Below are 15,795 nucleotides of genomic sequence, written 5' to 3'. Positions count from 1 at the left end.
AAATCACGTAATCCTTCTCTAAGCATTTTGTTCCATTCATTCTAATTCGGCTATAGCTTCTAAATACATTCATATTTCATTGCTAGCTCTGCTATCGACTTAAGCACATAACTGTTGGTGGAGAATATAATGTCTTCGTAGCGAAATGGTGCATCTAAATACCTGTATATATCGTCAAACATTCGTTTCCTTTCTACCACATAACGTGGACATATCATTATTACATGTTTGAAATCTTCCTCCTCATTGCAATCTACGCAAAGAGGAGAGAGGACCTTTTGTTGATCCTGTGAAGATACGATCCGCACACCGCGTGGTTCGCTCTCAGCCTGCTTATTGTCGTAACAACCCATTTATTAGTGTCGAGTTATCCATGAATCTAGGACCGCAATATTTAATCTATTATTTTCTTTAAATATCTACATTTTCCCAATACATTTTATAGTAAATATCTTATAAAACTTTTGATTAGATATATTCAACCTCACTCTTCACCACGATCTCAACATTCCCTTCATAGAACAACTAGCCAAGACTAAATACCAAAAGTTCCATACTGCTCTCTCTCTACTTGCTTAAATCCTCTTGTACAGTCTCTCACTTCCTCAGACATCCCTAATACTCTTCGCCGACTGAATCGCCAGTGGCCCCGCGACTTCCTTACAGTTTGAAGAACTATACGTTATTATTCTCCTATCTCTCCTGTCTCCTCCTCGTATTCTCCTTCTCACATTCTCCTCTCTCCTATAGAGAGTGCTACCGCTGGGTAGCTTATCTCCTCCTGCTCTCATCCAGCACCAGTTCATCTCTTTCACCTCCTATTTACTTATTGTATACTATATTTATATAGATTGTAAATTACAAAATAAATAATAATAATTTAAAAAAAAGAGGATATATTCAAATTTAATTTGATTTCAAAGATTGCAAAAACGCCATTAGGCCACCTTTATGTACTTTTCCGTTCTCAGAAGGCTTCAATTTTCCTGGATTTTCTTAAAGATCGCTGAAATCTTTTAATTAGACAAATTTAAATTTAATCGAATTTCAAAGATCCTAATTAAAAACTCCGTTTTGCTGTCCCTTTTTAATGCAAAATGGGATATATCAATATTGAAAATTTTCAGGACCGTCACAACTTTCTTGAATAAAAGAAAGTAAAATTTATCTTAGAAAAAGTGTGGAAATTTCTTATTTTTCCATTTCTTAGATCTTTTATTTCAACTATTATTTTGTCTTCATCCTCAACTTCTTTTCCTTGGTTTTTGTTCAATTCTTTGCGAGCAACTGTGATGAGAAGTGTGTCTGGGACATGTGGTTTTTCTTTCATTAAGGTTTCCCACATAAGTTTCTTTACCTTTCAAATATTTATTTTCTTTCCTCTCAAACAGGATTTGAAATCTGTTAATAGGATATTAAAAGAGAATTTGAAGTAAGAAGATGGGGTAGAGGAGCATAAGGTTTAGCTGATAGTACTGTCTCTCTCTCTCTCACGGATTACTGCCGCATCATTTAATCCTTACAAAAACTATTCTACCGTACCGTCTGATGATGACAGAATCTCATAAAAGATTTTATTTTACAAGTTTATTTCTCTTTCTCCTTCCAAGATATATCTTCTATTTCATTATAACGCCTAGAGATTATTTAAAAATATTAATGATTATTTACTAAATAAATAAAAAAAAATACTTATTTTATGACGTTCTATAAAAAATTAAAGTAATCGCCTATTTATTCAGGCAGGGCTTAACGTCCAACTACCAAAAAGGTTCTTTATAAGTGCTTGTAATGTGTGTGTTTGTGTTCCATGTAAATTTGGACGATTATGTCTTTTAGTTGTACTTTAAGATTATTTTTTAATAAATTATCATTACGAGAAATATGTTATGGTAATAAGAAACACTGAAAAATTTATAAGTTCGTTTTGACATTCCTATTATAAAACTTAATAATAATTCTGCGAATGCTTGGGGAGAAAAATTAAATGCAATAATAAGTAAATTACGGATAGAGGAGATGATAATTGCAGAGTCAAATGCAAGAAATGGTATCCACCATAAAGTCTATCCCAAATTAACTTATAATCTAGTTTTTTAATAATATTTAAGAATTATGAGAGAAGTAAATGAAGAGGTTGAGAAAGATAGCGAAGAAGGAGTCGAATGAAAATTGTAATTATTAATATTATCATATCGGCTGTCGGTATTCTCAGCCTCCTTGCGCACCTGCTCAGTTCTTCGCACCTTTGAGATTATTTCTTCAGGTATTTTGACGGCAAGCCTTCGAAAATATTTGAGAATTCAAACTACTCGCAAGTTACTTCCCGTAACAACCGACTTTCTTCTTCTGCTTGTTCTCCAGAGATCTTCCATAGTTCTTCCCACTTAAAATAAGCGCAAACTTGGTTAACAGAGCCATCTCAGGCTACAAAGGCATCTCAAAAAAAATAAATAATAAAAATCTGGACCACGCTATCTCTTTGTGATAATTATAAATTTACAATCTTGTTTTACATTTAAGGAAATTCGTGCGCTAAAACCTTGAGAATGACTGAATTAGAATGACCTGAAATTGCAGGAAGTGATCAGCTCAGAAATTCTCTCTTTCGCCAAAACGTCCTTCATGGTAACACTTCTATATTTATTTATTTAGAAAAGTTAACTATAATTAACCATTTAAACCTTGGTCGTTTTTTGTTTTTTCGCATCTATTTACCATTAAATTGTAGCTATTATTTTCATACTTCGGTGTTTATAAAACAATAAAGAATCATTGGTATTCTTTATAATCCGTTTATTTGGAATAAATAAATTAAAAAGAGAGAAAAAACACAAAAATTTGGTATTCAAATTGTTAATAGAATCGTAGACGTAGAACGGAATTACAAATTCTGATTTACAATAAATAAAAGAACTAATCCTTGAATTTAATAACTACGCTCTTTGAGCATTCTAATTTATAAAGGCCATATTTAGTTCTGCAAAACATCTGTTCTGGATTACACTTACCAAATACTATTTTGTTACTACGTACAAAATTTATGGTTATAAGTAAAAATGTAAACATTTTTGTTGCAAACATAACAATTTCTCAGTAATATTTAATTTAAACATAAGAGGATATGTTCTTCTGTTGAGGGATGATGTTGGTAAGATTAGTGTCTGTTGATGTTGACTGTCACATGTTGATTAGGTACCGAACCATATGTAATATATTAGTAAGATATGCGAAGAAAACGCTAAATAGAATAAACTATAAAGTAATAAAATAATCGCCTATTTCTCCCAGCAGGATTTAACTTCCAAATACCGATTAGGTATCGTGGGATTTTGGGGTGCAGAAGCAAAACTTTGCTATAGGGCAGGGGTCGCCAAACTTTTTTTGATCATGGACCCCTACGTATATAATTTTTCGAAATCTCCATCGATCCCCCATAAAAAGTCATTTTTAATTAATTAAAATAAAACTATCTATTAGGTACTGTGTTTGTACATTTATTTTACGATTTTAAACATTTATTAAAGTAATTTTACACTGTGTCAGAGTTTATAGTATTTACTCTTAGACGGAAAATCCTACCTCCTATCATCTTGAACCAAACTCCTGTACCAACTGTGGACAAAGTACGCTACCTTGGACTGAACCTAGGACAAACGGTTGACATGGAATCCCTCATACTAGACTGAAAAGACAAGAAACTAACCAACGCTACAAACTACTTCGCCAGACTACTTGACAAACGTTCGAAACTTAACCTCAGTAACAAAAGACTCTTACTGTTACTGCGACCCATTTGGTCATACGGCATCGAAGTATGGGTATCGACTAAGCATTCCAACTCACTAAGCCTGCAGGCATTACAGTCAAAAATACTTCGAAAACTTCTTAACGCTCCGTTCTTTGTATCTAACCTAGTGATCATAATGTCATATTCCATATGTACGCCTAGTGATCATAATTTTGCATATAGTGATCCATAATGACCTCAAAATCCCTTTCATTACAGATCTTGCTAACACTCGTTTCCCTCAAATTTCATTCCTCTACAGCAGCTCATCCTAACCCTCTCATAGAACACCTATCTTCCTCCACATTACCAGGTAATCCTCTAAGGAGATTGAAGAGAAGGTGGCCTCGTGATCTAATCTTATCGTGAGAGCAGAATAGCACGTTACTGGAGTGACACCACTGGGTGCCTTCTCCACTCATGATCTCTTCTATTTCTTTTTTCTTATATGTTACGTACCATATTTGCTTGTTGCAACAACTGTTGCAGTGGTAAATTACAATAAAATAACAATAGTGTAACAATAGTTTCATGAAAAATATCTTAATGTTGAAATTTAAACACCGTAATATTTATTAAATAATAGGTAAGTAAAGTATTTATAAATAGGTAAAGTAACTACAGTATTGCTTCTTAATTAATGAGATGGGTGTGCCTGGTGTATCTTTGCAAGGTTAGCTATATTGGTTCAAAATTGTTTTTCCTTTGACCCCCTGGCTCAGATCGACCCATACTTTTGTTAATTAGACCTCTGAGGGTCTAAATAGACCACTTTGGCGACCTCTGCTATAGATAAAATAGTTATAAAAAGTACGTAGTTGCACCCGAGATTCCAACTGGGGGTAAATCCACGTCCGTCACAACTAAACCAACGCTCGGCCCTCTGTTAAAGTACTATGTAGAGTTAAACTATTAACTAAACGTGAGATTCACCCAAAATAAAACTAAGGTAAACTAAACCATTCATTAATATTTGAAAATAGCTAACCGTTAGCATTGAATGTGATTGGTAATGTTTACTGCGGTTTTATGAAGAATATTGCCAAGTGAATTGCTACCCAGAGTGAATGTTTGTGTCCCTTATATTATATTAGAGACTAAGACAGTCTGAGAGAATTGTCAGCCTATCAGCTGATCTTGTTCTTTCTTCCACGGAGCAACCCTTCCGCAATTTTGGCGCTAAACTTATCTACCCTTTTAAATTTCACGAAGTGGTTGTTTATTTCTCATTTTCATATCACATTTTTTGTGAGTTTATCATCAATTTACTGGACTTGTCGGGCGCCACGGTAGCCGAGCGATTAGAGGCGAGACCTGCGAAGCTAATATGTATAGTGGTATTGGGTTCGATTTCCGGTCTAGGCCTTGGAATATATTTAATGGTTAATAAAAGAAATTTACGAGGGTCGTTTGAAAAGTCCGTGCAAAAATAAAAACTACTTAATTTTTTGGGGTAAACCTTTTTTATTTTTCAACATAGTCTCCTTTTAGGCTTATACACTTCGTCCAACGCTGCTCTAGTTTGTTGATCCCTTCCGAATAATAGGATTTGTCCAAGTCTGAAAAATAGCCATTCGTTTCTGCAATCACCTCCTCGTTTGAATAAAATCATTTTCCCGCCAGCCATTTCTTCATATTGGGGAACAAATAGTAGTCCGAGGGAGCCAAGTCTGGAAAATAGGGGGGATGTGAAACGAGTTGGAACCCTATTTCCATTAATTTTGCGACCACAACTGCTGAGGTGTGAGCTGGTGCGTTGTCGTGATGGAAAAGGACTTTTTTGTGGGCCAATCGTGGGCGTTTTTCTTGCAGCTCGGTTTTTAAACGGTCCAATAACGATGAATAATATGCACCTGTAATAGTTTTACCCTTTTCCAGATAGTCGATGAGGATTATTCCTTGCGAATCCCAAAAGACAGTCGCCATAATCTTTCCGGCCGAAGGAACGGTCTTCGCCTTTTTTGGCGCAGATTCCCCCTTGGTAACCCATTGTTTAGATTGTTCTTTGGTCTCAGGAGTGTAGTGATGTATCCATGTTTCATCCACAGTGACGAAACGACGCTTAAAGTCCTGCGGATTCTTCTGGAACAGCTGCAAACCGTCCTTGCAACACTTCACACGATTTCGTTTTTGGTCAAAGTGTGAGCAATCGCGGCACCCATCTTGCGGATAGCTTTGTCATGTCCAAATGTTGATGCAAAATATTATGTACCCGTTCATTCGAGATGCCCACAGCACTAGCAATCTCACGCACCTTCACTCTTCTGTCATCCATCACCATATCATGGATTTTATCAATGATTTCTGGAGTAGTAACCTCAACAGGGCGTCCAGAACGTTCAGCGTCACTTGTGCCCATATGGCCACTCCGAAAATTTTGAAACCACTTATAAACTGTTCTAATCGAAGGTGCAGAGTCACCATAATGTTTATCAAGCTTCTCTTTAGTCTCCTGAGGCGTTTTGCCTTTCATAAAGTAGTGTTTAATCAACACACGAAATTCTTTTTCGTCCATTTTTTGTAAATCACTCGACTTCCTCGATTCAAACGAATGCCAAACACAAAGAAATAGACCGATCTGGCTGAAACGTGGTGTATGTTCTTCCAAGAGATGCTACTAACTAAACATAACCTCGATACGCGCCAATGGTGCTATCTCTCTGACTTTTCACGGACTTTTCAAACGACCCTCGTACAGTAAAGTATGTTTGCTAGTCGCCTCCGTCCACAACACCTAATTGATAGTTGGACGTTAAGCCCCGCCTGAAAAGATGGGCATTACTTTACTCTTTTTTTTACTGGACTTGTCTAAGCAACAAAATTAGTGGGAAACCGCTGAGAATTTTTAAAGGAATTCATTTTTTTTTTCTGGACGTGCCATTTTGTGCATCAAACCTCAGAATCTTTGCACAATAGATAATTCTGTTTAATATTTTATAAATGATAGAATTTTGTACATCACACCAAAATGGCACGTTATCCGGAAGCCTATTTGCCTCTTTTTCCCCCGAAGGATACTTTAAAATATACTTTTCCAGAAAAACCCTTTCCAAAAGAATGTATGTAATTAGTTGCACCACGAGTTCAGGAAATCTTAGCCAGTCATTTTCAAGAAAATTATACTCTCTCTCAAAAAAAGTGGAAAATCCATTTTGCAGTGGAGCATTTTTTGACCCAAACTTGATTGTACTGTTCCTGGAAATCGCTTAGTCAAACACATATAAAATTAGACTTAGCTGTATTTTTCCGTTTATTTAATTTATATTGACCACAAAACAGACCGTCATCCATTAAAACGTGTATTTCTGGTTTAAAACCGTAAATCTACAGTAACTTCCTGTTACTATGGTTAACAAGAAAGAACCAATGAAAAATAATTAACAATTAAAATATTTTTTTCCAATAAATCCAATAATAGATAACGTAATTCCATTCTAGCGTGGCTAATAAAAACGAAAAAATACTGATAATCAATGGCGATTAGATTCATGTTAGTTTGATTAAAATTTATTGGATACCAGTAGGTATTGGATTTATTATATAGAGCAATGTCATTACTGCAAAGCAGTCTGGTGAGGGGATCAGGGAGACATAAAATAAATAAAATGCCCTTCGTAGATTTGATCAGGATAAATCCAGACAAAATAGAAACCCACACACGCACCTACCAAATAAATGATCTAGTAATCTGTCCTAAATGGATTAAGGATGAATACTGGATTTTTAAAAATACATATCTCTATACACTACTTTCTTGTTAGTATTCTCCAAGTTTTTAACTAAAATAATTCCTTCAAACTCCTGAGCGTTTCGAGTTGTATTCTATTCTTATTAACATTATTCAAAAATAAAAAAAAAAATTTTTTAATCCATCTTTAATGAAAGGAATTTTGAGGTCATTATGTATAGTGAGGTTAGATACATAGAACGGAGCGTTAAGAAGTTTTCGAAGTATATTTTGACTGTAATGTCTGGAGGCGTAGTGTGAGTTGGGACGCTTAGTCGATCCCCATACTTCGATGCCGTATGACCAAATAGGTCGCAGTAGCAGAAGGTATAAGAGTATTTTGTTAGGTAGGTTAAGTTTCAAACGTTTGTCAAGTAGTCTGGCGAGAAGTTTTGTAGCTTTTGGTTAATTTCTTGTCTTTTCGCGTCTAGTATGGAGGGATTCCATGTCAACCGTTTTGAACCTAGGTACAGTCCAAGGTAGCGTAATTTGTCCACATTTGGTACAGGAGTTTGTTTCAAGATGATGGGAGGTAGGATTTTCCTTCCCTTTCATTAAAGATCTTGCTAGCACTCGTTTTCTTAAAATTTCATTCCTCTACTCAACCTAGCCCTCTCATAGAACACCTATCTTCCTCCACATTACCAGGTAATCCTCTAAGGAGATTGAAGAGAAGATGGCCTTTCGTGATCTACTCTTATCGTGAGAGCAGTATAGCAAGAGCACGTTACTGGAGTGACACCACTGGGTGACTTCTCCACTCAAGATTTTCACGTATTTTTGTTTATCATGGACCACATTTGCATGTTGCAACAACCGTTGCAGTTGTAAATTCCAATAAAAGATTTAATCCATCTATTTCTAATCTATGCACGAAAAGATTTGCAGAAAAGCCCTAGAAATCCATTTTGGGAGGAACAACTACGGAACAATCGTTTGACTGAAGAAGTAAAAAGTAAAGTAAAGTAATCGCCTATTTTTTCAGGTGGGGCTTTACGTCCAACTACCATTTACTAGGTATCGTGGACGGAGGCGACTAGCAAACATACTTTACTGTAAATTTCTCATATTAACCATTAAATAAAATCCAAGGTCAAGACCGGGAATCGAACCCAGTACCACAATGCATATTAGCTTTACAGGTCTCGCCTCTAACCTCTCGGCTACCGTGGCGCCTGACTAAGGGTACGTTCACAACGGAGTTGTGAGCATAGATGATAGCGGAGATGATAGCAGTGATGCATCAGCGCTTATAGAATAACCTAGTACATTCTTATGTGAGCGTGCACAACGAAGCTTCGACTAGTGACTCATTCTCGCTGGTATAAACGAGCATAGATGATAGAATTGAATTTTTCATTTTTCTGCTAGCTGAACTCCAGTATCGGAGCTTCAAAATGGACGTCGAAAAATTATTTAGTGCTGTCTTTACTCATTATTTTTGGTTATTATTTTATTATTTACTTTTAAACAATATTTTGTTTTTTAAATCGTGCTTACATTTATTTTCATGTGTATTTATTTGTTTTTTTTTTTCAATAAAACCATTACTTACCTAAGAGTAATCACTAGTTTTTCTTCTATGGTTATAGGATTTCCATGACAATTTTTCCAAAGTTTTCTTAATTTTGACCTTATTTTTTCTAAAATATAGTCGAATGTGGGTGGACCCATCCTCACATATTCAAAAAAACGATCCGGATAATTTCTAAGTTCCTTATATAAATAGTGAAATTCGCCCAAAGTACTTCGTTTTTTATTTATGGGATGTACGAGGGTCGTTTGAAAAGTCCGTGCAAAAATAAAAACTACTTAATTTTTTGGGGTAAACCTTTTTTATTTTTCAACATAGTCTCCTTTTAGGCTTATACACTTCGTCCAACGCTGCTCTAGTTTGTTGATCCCTTCCGAATAATAGGATTTGTCCAAGTCTGAAAAATAGCCATTCGTTTCTGCAATCACCTCCTCGTTTGAATAAAATCTTTTACCCGCCAGCCATTTCTTCATATTGGGGAACAAATAGTAGTCCGAGGGAGCCAAGTCTGGAGAATAGGAGGGATGTGAAACGAGTTGGAACCCTATTTCCATTAATTTTGCGACCACAACTGCTGAGGTGTGAGCTGGTGCGTTGTCGTGATGGAAAAGGACTTTTTTGTGGGCCAATCGTGGGCGTTTTTCTTACAGCTCGGTTTTCAAACGGTCCAATAACGATGAATAATATGCACCTGTAATAGTTTTACCGTTTTCCAGATAGTCGATGAGGATTATTCCTTGCGAATCCCAAAAGACAGTCGCCATAATCTTTCCGGCCGAAGGAACGGTCTTCGCCTTTTTTGGCGCAGATTCCCCCTTGGTAACCCATTGTTTAGATTGTTCTTTGGTCTCAGAAGTGTAGTGATGTATCCATGTTTCATCCACAGTGACGAAACGACGCTTAAAGTCCTGCGGATTCTTCTGGAACAGCTGCAAACCGTCCTAGCAACACTTCACACGATTTCGTTTTTGGTCAAGCGTAAGCAATCGCGGCACCCATCTTGCGGATAGCTTTGTCATGTCCAAATGTTGATGCAAAATATTATGTACATGTTCATTCGAGATGCCCATAGCACTAGCAATCTCACGCACCTTCACTCTTCTGTCATCCATCACCATATCATGGATTTTATCAATGATTTCTGGAGTAGTAACCTCAACAGGGCGTCCAGAACGTTCAGCGACACTTGTGCCCATATGGCCACTCCGAAAATTTGGAAACCACTTATAAACTGTTCTAATCGAAGGTGCAGAGTCACCATATTGTTTATCAAGCTTCTCTTTAGTCTCCTGAGGCGTTTTGCCTTTCATAAAGTAGTGTTTAATCAACACACGAAATTCTTTTTCGTCCATTTTTTGAAAATCACTCGACTTCCTCGATTCAAACGAATGCCAAACACAAAGAAATAGACCGATCTGGCTGAAACTTGGTGTGTGTTCTTCCAAGAGATGCTACTAACTAAACATAACCTCTATACGCGCCAGTAGTGCTATCTCTCTGACTTTGCACGGACTTTTCAAACGACCCTCGTACATGATATTTTCTAAAGCGTTTTTCCTTTAAAATATACCTTTTTGTTGCTGCTGAGCATAAAAACTCTTCTTCACTTCTCGGACATGTTGCATGTATCATAGCTCTGTTGTGCACACTAATCAGCGATTATATTTTACTCTATCAGTTATCATCTCTGCTATCATCTATACTCACAGCTCCGTTGTAAACGTACCCTAAAGAAGTAATCCCGATCAGGAATTTCCTTCAAATTCGATTTCAACAATAAATCTAATTTCATCCTCTAACAGTACATAAAAAAAGGGTAGAACCTAAAAATATGGAAAATGGCAATTTAAAGGAAAATCTATCCATTCCTAATCCAGAATTTTAATTAATCGGAAAAATTTTGTGTTGAAGTGCCCTAAATTAAAAAATGAAAATTATTAATAATAATTTGCATCTCATTATGTATAATAATAATTCATATATTTTAAAATTATTATTAAAATAATGTTTTGGTTTTTCAGGTATGAACCACAGCCCTTCAATGCAAATTATGAAAACCTTTATCCGCATAAAAAAAGAAGTAAGTGTTCAATTTATTCAACATTCAATTATGACAATAATGAATACAGTTAATAGAATTAGCCCTTTTAAAAACATGGAGGCCCCCCCCAATATTAATTATGTACATTAAAGTATAAAAAAAGAATTAATTGAATAAAGTTTTCTCGTTGAAATAATATATAAATCTGGGAGGCACAATTAAATCGTCTAAGCGATAAAAACTGGTTAAAATAGAATTTTCCGGAGTTTGGAGCTCTCACCCCCTCCTCTAGGCAATTAGTTGTGGAAAAACTGGGTTTTTTGGTTGCGCCAGTGTCTGTAATGGGCTTGGGTAGGGGAGCAATAGTTTGTGGAAAAAGTTGGGAGTCTTTTTTTCTCCATCCATTCTCTGGTCCCTGAATTTTTTTTAGTTCACCACTCGTCTTCTTTGATTAATGTAACCAATTACGAGTAGTTCATTAGTTGTGGAAATTACTGGGTAGTGCCTTAGTAGTCTACCTTTCCGCGTTTTTCCTGCACCATTTTCTCATTTTCTTTCCTCTATCACCGTCTTATTTCATTTCAAGTCTGCCATAGCTTTGGAATTACTATCCTGGACTCATACTTGGCACAATAAATACTCTCACACATGCACAGAGAAAAATCCTCGTTTTTCCCGAGAAGATTTTTAAAAAAAAAGTAAAAGGAGAAGAACAGAGATGGAAAATAAAACTTTCTCCAGAACAAACACATAACTAAAGACATCTCTGGCTGTCCACAGTGGACAAACCAACACACAAGTGGAAAGTGGAAAATAGGAAAACTCCCCTATTCGGTGTTGCTATCCAAGGTTCCAATACAGCTTTTCTTCATAACTTTTACACCCACAGAGGAACAAATTAAATCTGATTGGATTTTTCTTTCTCAACTCATGGGACCAATCTCCTTTTTTTTCCGTTCTTGACTTCTTCTCTAATCTGGTACAACTGGAGAGATTTTTCACATTGACTTTATACTTTTCTTACTATACGTTCTTCCGGTTTCGAGCCCAATTAAAGCCTAAAGTAGAAGAAGAAGAAGAAAAATCTCGTGCAAGTTTCTTCCTATAAAATGACAAATTTTCGTTAGATTTTGTGGAAAATTCGCCATTTTAGCCCTTATTTAAGTTCTATTAACATTATGAAGGTGGTAAAAGCGTACAGTTCACAGAAAAGGTAATTAGTAACGAAATCAAATTACCTTCTACTCTTTCTCGGCTACCTTCTAAATACAATTTTCATGGATATAAGTGAATTACAATTTATAATTTTTTACTAGGTTATAAAAAAAAGTTTGTATTTAGACAAAGCTGATCTGATTACAACAATATTAAAACTGTCCGGTAGGACAGTTGTATAAGGGTTGATGGTCAAAAACTGCACGAAAAAGCGTAACGTTGAAAAACACCCAACTTTGACAATTTTTTTCTCTTTTTCTATAAAAGATAAAATTCCCAAATTTTCTTTAAAATAAAGGGCAAATCCTCCTTTATGACTGTAATTTTTTGCAACAACCCAGATCTAATAGGTTTTGAGAAAAAAGTTGCTGAAAATGAGCAAAAACGGCTTTTTCAAAAATTGTTGTTGTTCTTGTTCTTGTTGTTCTTCTTCTTCTTCTTGTTGTTGTTACCTTTTTTGTAAACAACGTAGCGCCTAAACGCGTGAACCGATTTTCATGAATGAGGTGTCATTCGATTCGGAATTTTATGTAGATGTGCCTTTTGGGGGTCTCGGCCCTGTACATTGAATGGGAGAGGAGTTAGCCCCCTTTATGTAAGGCCCCCTCCAAAATTATTATTACTAATTACTCTGTAAATCTTGGCCCGATTTTGATAAAATTTGGTAGGATGATAGGGTTAGGGCTCCCCTACCTAACAATAAAGCGACGATCTGCTCTTACACTTGTTAAGGGGAAGTATAGCAATCGTTTCAAATTATCGACACGTGAACCGATTTTCATGAATGAAGTGTCATTCGAATCGAAATTTTGTACAGATTTGTACTTTAAAAGTCTCGACGCTATGCCTCATAAGGAGGGGAGTTCGCCCCACCCAAATAAGGCCCTTTCTGAAACTATTATTACCAATATTTCTACAAAGCTTAGTCCGATTTTGATAAAATTTAGCACGAAGAAGTGATTAAAGCTCCTCTATGTGGCTGTGAAGTGCCATCATGCTCTTACACCTACTAAGAGGAAGTACTGCAATCGTTAAAATTATCAATGAGTGAACCGATTTACATCAATGAATTGTCGTTCGATTCAAAATCTTTGCCTTTTAGGGAGAAGTACTGTAATCGCAGTTTATTTTTCTTGCTCCTCTTAAAAGGAAGTACTGAAATCGCAGTTTAATTTTGCTATTTACGTACAAATACCTTCCTATTTTATTCAAAACGCTTTCTCAAAAAAATGGTTATTGAGGATGGTTTGGGGACCGTAACTATAATCATTCTTTAAAAAGATCTCTCCAGTGGTAGTTACGGTTCCGATTTAACACCTTATCAGGTTATAATGATAGAATACCTTATTCCAAATTTTAAAAAATCTGTAAAGCAGACGTAACTTTGCAAATAGACAAAAAGGAAAATCTATCCAAAAGGTACAAAAATCTCCTTAACAAAAACTTACAGTTTTAAAAGTTAAGTATAAGGGTTGATTAAACGCCAAAAGGTACACAAATCAGCAGTTCCCAACATTTCATTAATACTTCATTGATATAATTTAAGTAATTTTACTGCATTAACTTTTCCTTCACATTTTTTAGAATTTATTAGATGTCACAGACCCTTATGCTGGCCAGTTCATTCATAATATTTTTTTATTATAATTATGATAAAATGAGTGATGAATTATTCTGAGTAGTCACATATACATGCATGTTAAAGTAGAAAAAAACAAAGTTAGAGTCGGCCACTTTTTAAATTTCAATCACGGAGGATTCAAAACAATATTTCAGTCTTAAATTCGTCTTACCGAAATATTCGTGAGCACAAATAACATACATTTAATAACAAGTAGATTATTCAACAATATTTACTCATTTCTCAATTGTAATTTAATTTAGTCCCCCTAATTTTACTTATGGTAAAATACTGGAATAATTAGCTGTCCTAAAAATATGCATATCTTTATTTTCTTTATTTTATATTACATATATATAACATTGTGGGAAGAACACCTAGATTGAGAATGTAATTGAAGAAAACTATATTATTTGCGATAAAGCCAGATTATTTATTACTTATTATTACAAACGTTTGACTACAACATAAAATAACAATTACTTTAATCGAAGAATGAACTTAAACCAATGATTTTTATTTAAAAATAAAAATAAATGCATAAAATTATTGATGTAAAAAAAGTTTATGAATTTTTTAGCCTCTTATTTTTTTTATATTTTTTATAACGTTTTCTTTTTCACCTGTGATTAATAGTTTGATTATTATAGATAAATAGATATTACAGTCAATCTAAGTTAAATGGTGTGCTACTTGAGTAAATATTTTGTAGACGAAAATGGCCAGCATAAGGGTCTGTGACATCTAATAAATTCTAAAAAATGTGAAGGAAAAGTTAATGCAGTAAAATTACTTAAATTATATCAATGAAGTATTAATGAAATGTTGGGAACTGCTGATTTGTGTACCTTTTGGCGTTTAATCAACCCTTATACTTAACTTTTAAAACTGTAAGTTTTTGTTAAGGAGATTGATAAATATTGCCATTATAGTTTCGATTCCACTTTACCTGATCGATTTTTTTCAGATCTTAGAGATTTCCCTGATAATGGGCTGCCTCAATTGTAAATCTATATTTTCATTTAGAACAATTTTTTTTCTTTTAAGGAAGGTTAACATTTAAGTGGGAATGAAGTTTTTTTTCCCCCCGAGGATCCGAGGATCCAGTGCCACAATCGGAAAGGCATGCTGAGAGGGGCCAGCCAATGCTGGAACTCTCTAGAGGTTGGAAGGAAATAGGTACAAGGTCGTGGGGCCAACGTCGTTTCAGGCGTCGTGTAGGACTGTCGGGATGGGTTGTTGTGTGGATAAGGCTTGTGCTGTGGGATTAGGATGTATGGTGAGGCTATTATGGAAATTAAGGAAGCCAAAGATGGATTAGGTCATTGACAAAAGAGAAATTGAGGTCTGTGTGTAGGGTTAAATTGGATACATAATAAGGAGCGTTGACGATATGCCGAAGGACTTTAGATTGAAAGGATTGGATTCTTTGGATGTTGGAAGGTTTCGCAGAGCCCCACAGCTCAGCTCCAGATGGGTCTTAATAGTATCATGTATAGAGTCAGTTTGTTCTGTACGTTCATGGCTGATCTCCGCCCTAACAGTCTTCGTAGTTGTCCATATCGTCTATTGAGTTCTTGCCTTTTCAGTCTAGTGTGCAGTTTCCATTTAAGTCGACTGTCTAAATTCAGTCCTAGGTAGCCGTACTTGTGTGGAGGTCGGTATTACTCTTGGGGATGAAGTAAGGCTCTGTTTTTAGAAGTGCCCCTGGAGAGGTGATACTTTTCACCTCCTTCTAAAGTGGTTGGATTCTAAAAAGTTGAGAATTCTAAATTTTCATATTAGATTGCCTAGGCAAAGAATTTTTTTGGGATATGTTTTCACATCCGGCTTTTTAAGTAGCTAGAACTAAAAAAAAAAGACGGCT

The 15,795-nt window shown here is 35.4% G+C and overlaps 1 protein-coding gene across 1 annotated transcript in view; it reads right to left on the bottom strand.

Annotated features, from left to right (window-relative positions):
• Nucleotides 1–15,795, bottom strand: part of LOC141451631 (lachesin-like) — a 469,514-nt gene that overhangs the window by 335,382 nt on the left and 118,337 nt on the right. The gene's annotated exons all lie outside the window — the stretch shown is intronic.

The sequence above is a fragment of the Rhodnius prolixus genome, unplaced genomic scaffold, assembly GCF_049639745.1.
Source record: "Rhodnius prolixus isolate KJV_2025 unplaced genomic scaffold, Rpr scaffold_14, whole genome shotgun sequence".
In the NCBI taxonomy this organism is placed as follows: Eukaryota; Metazoa; Arthropoda; class Insecta; order Hemiptera; family Reduviidae; genus Rhodnius; species Rhodnius prolixus.
Note: the sequence above shows the minus strand (reverse complement) of the source record. Positions and strands in the feature narration are given on the sequence as shown.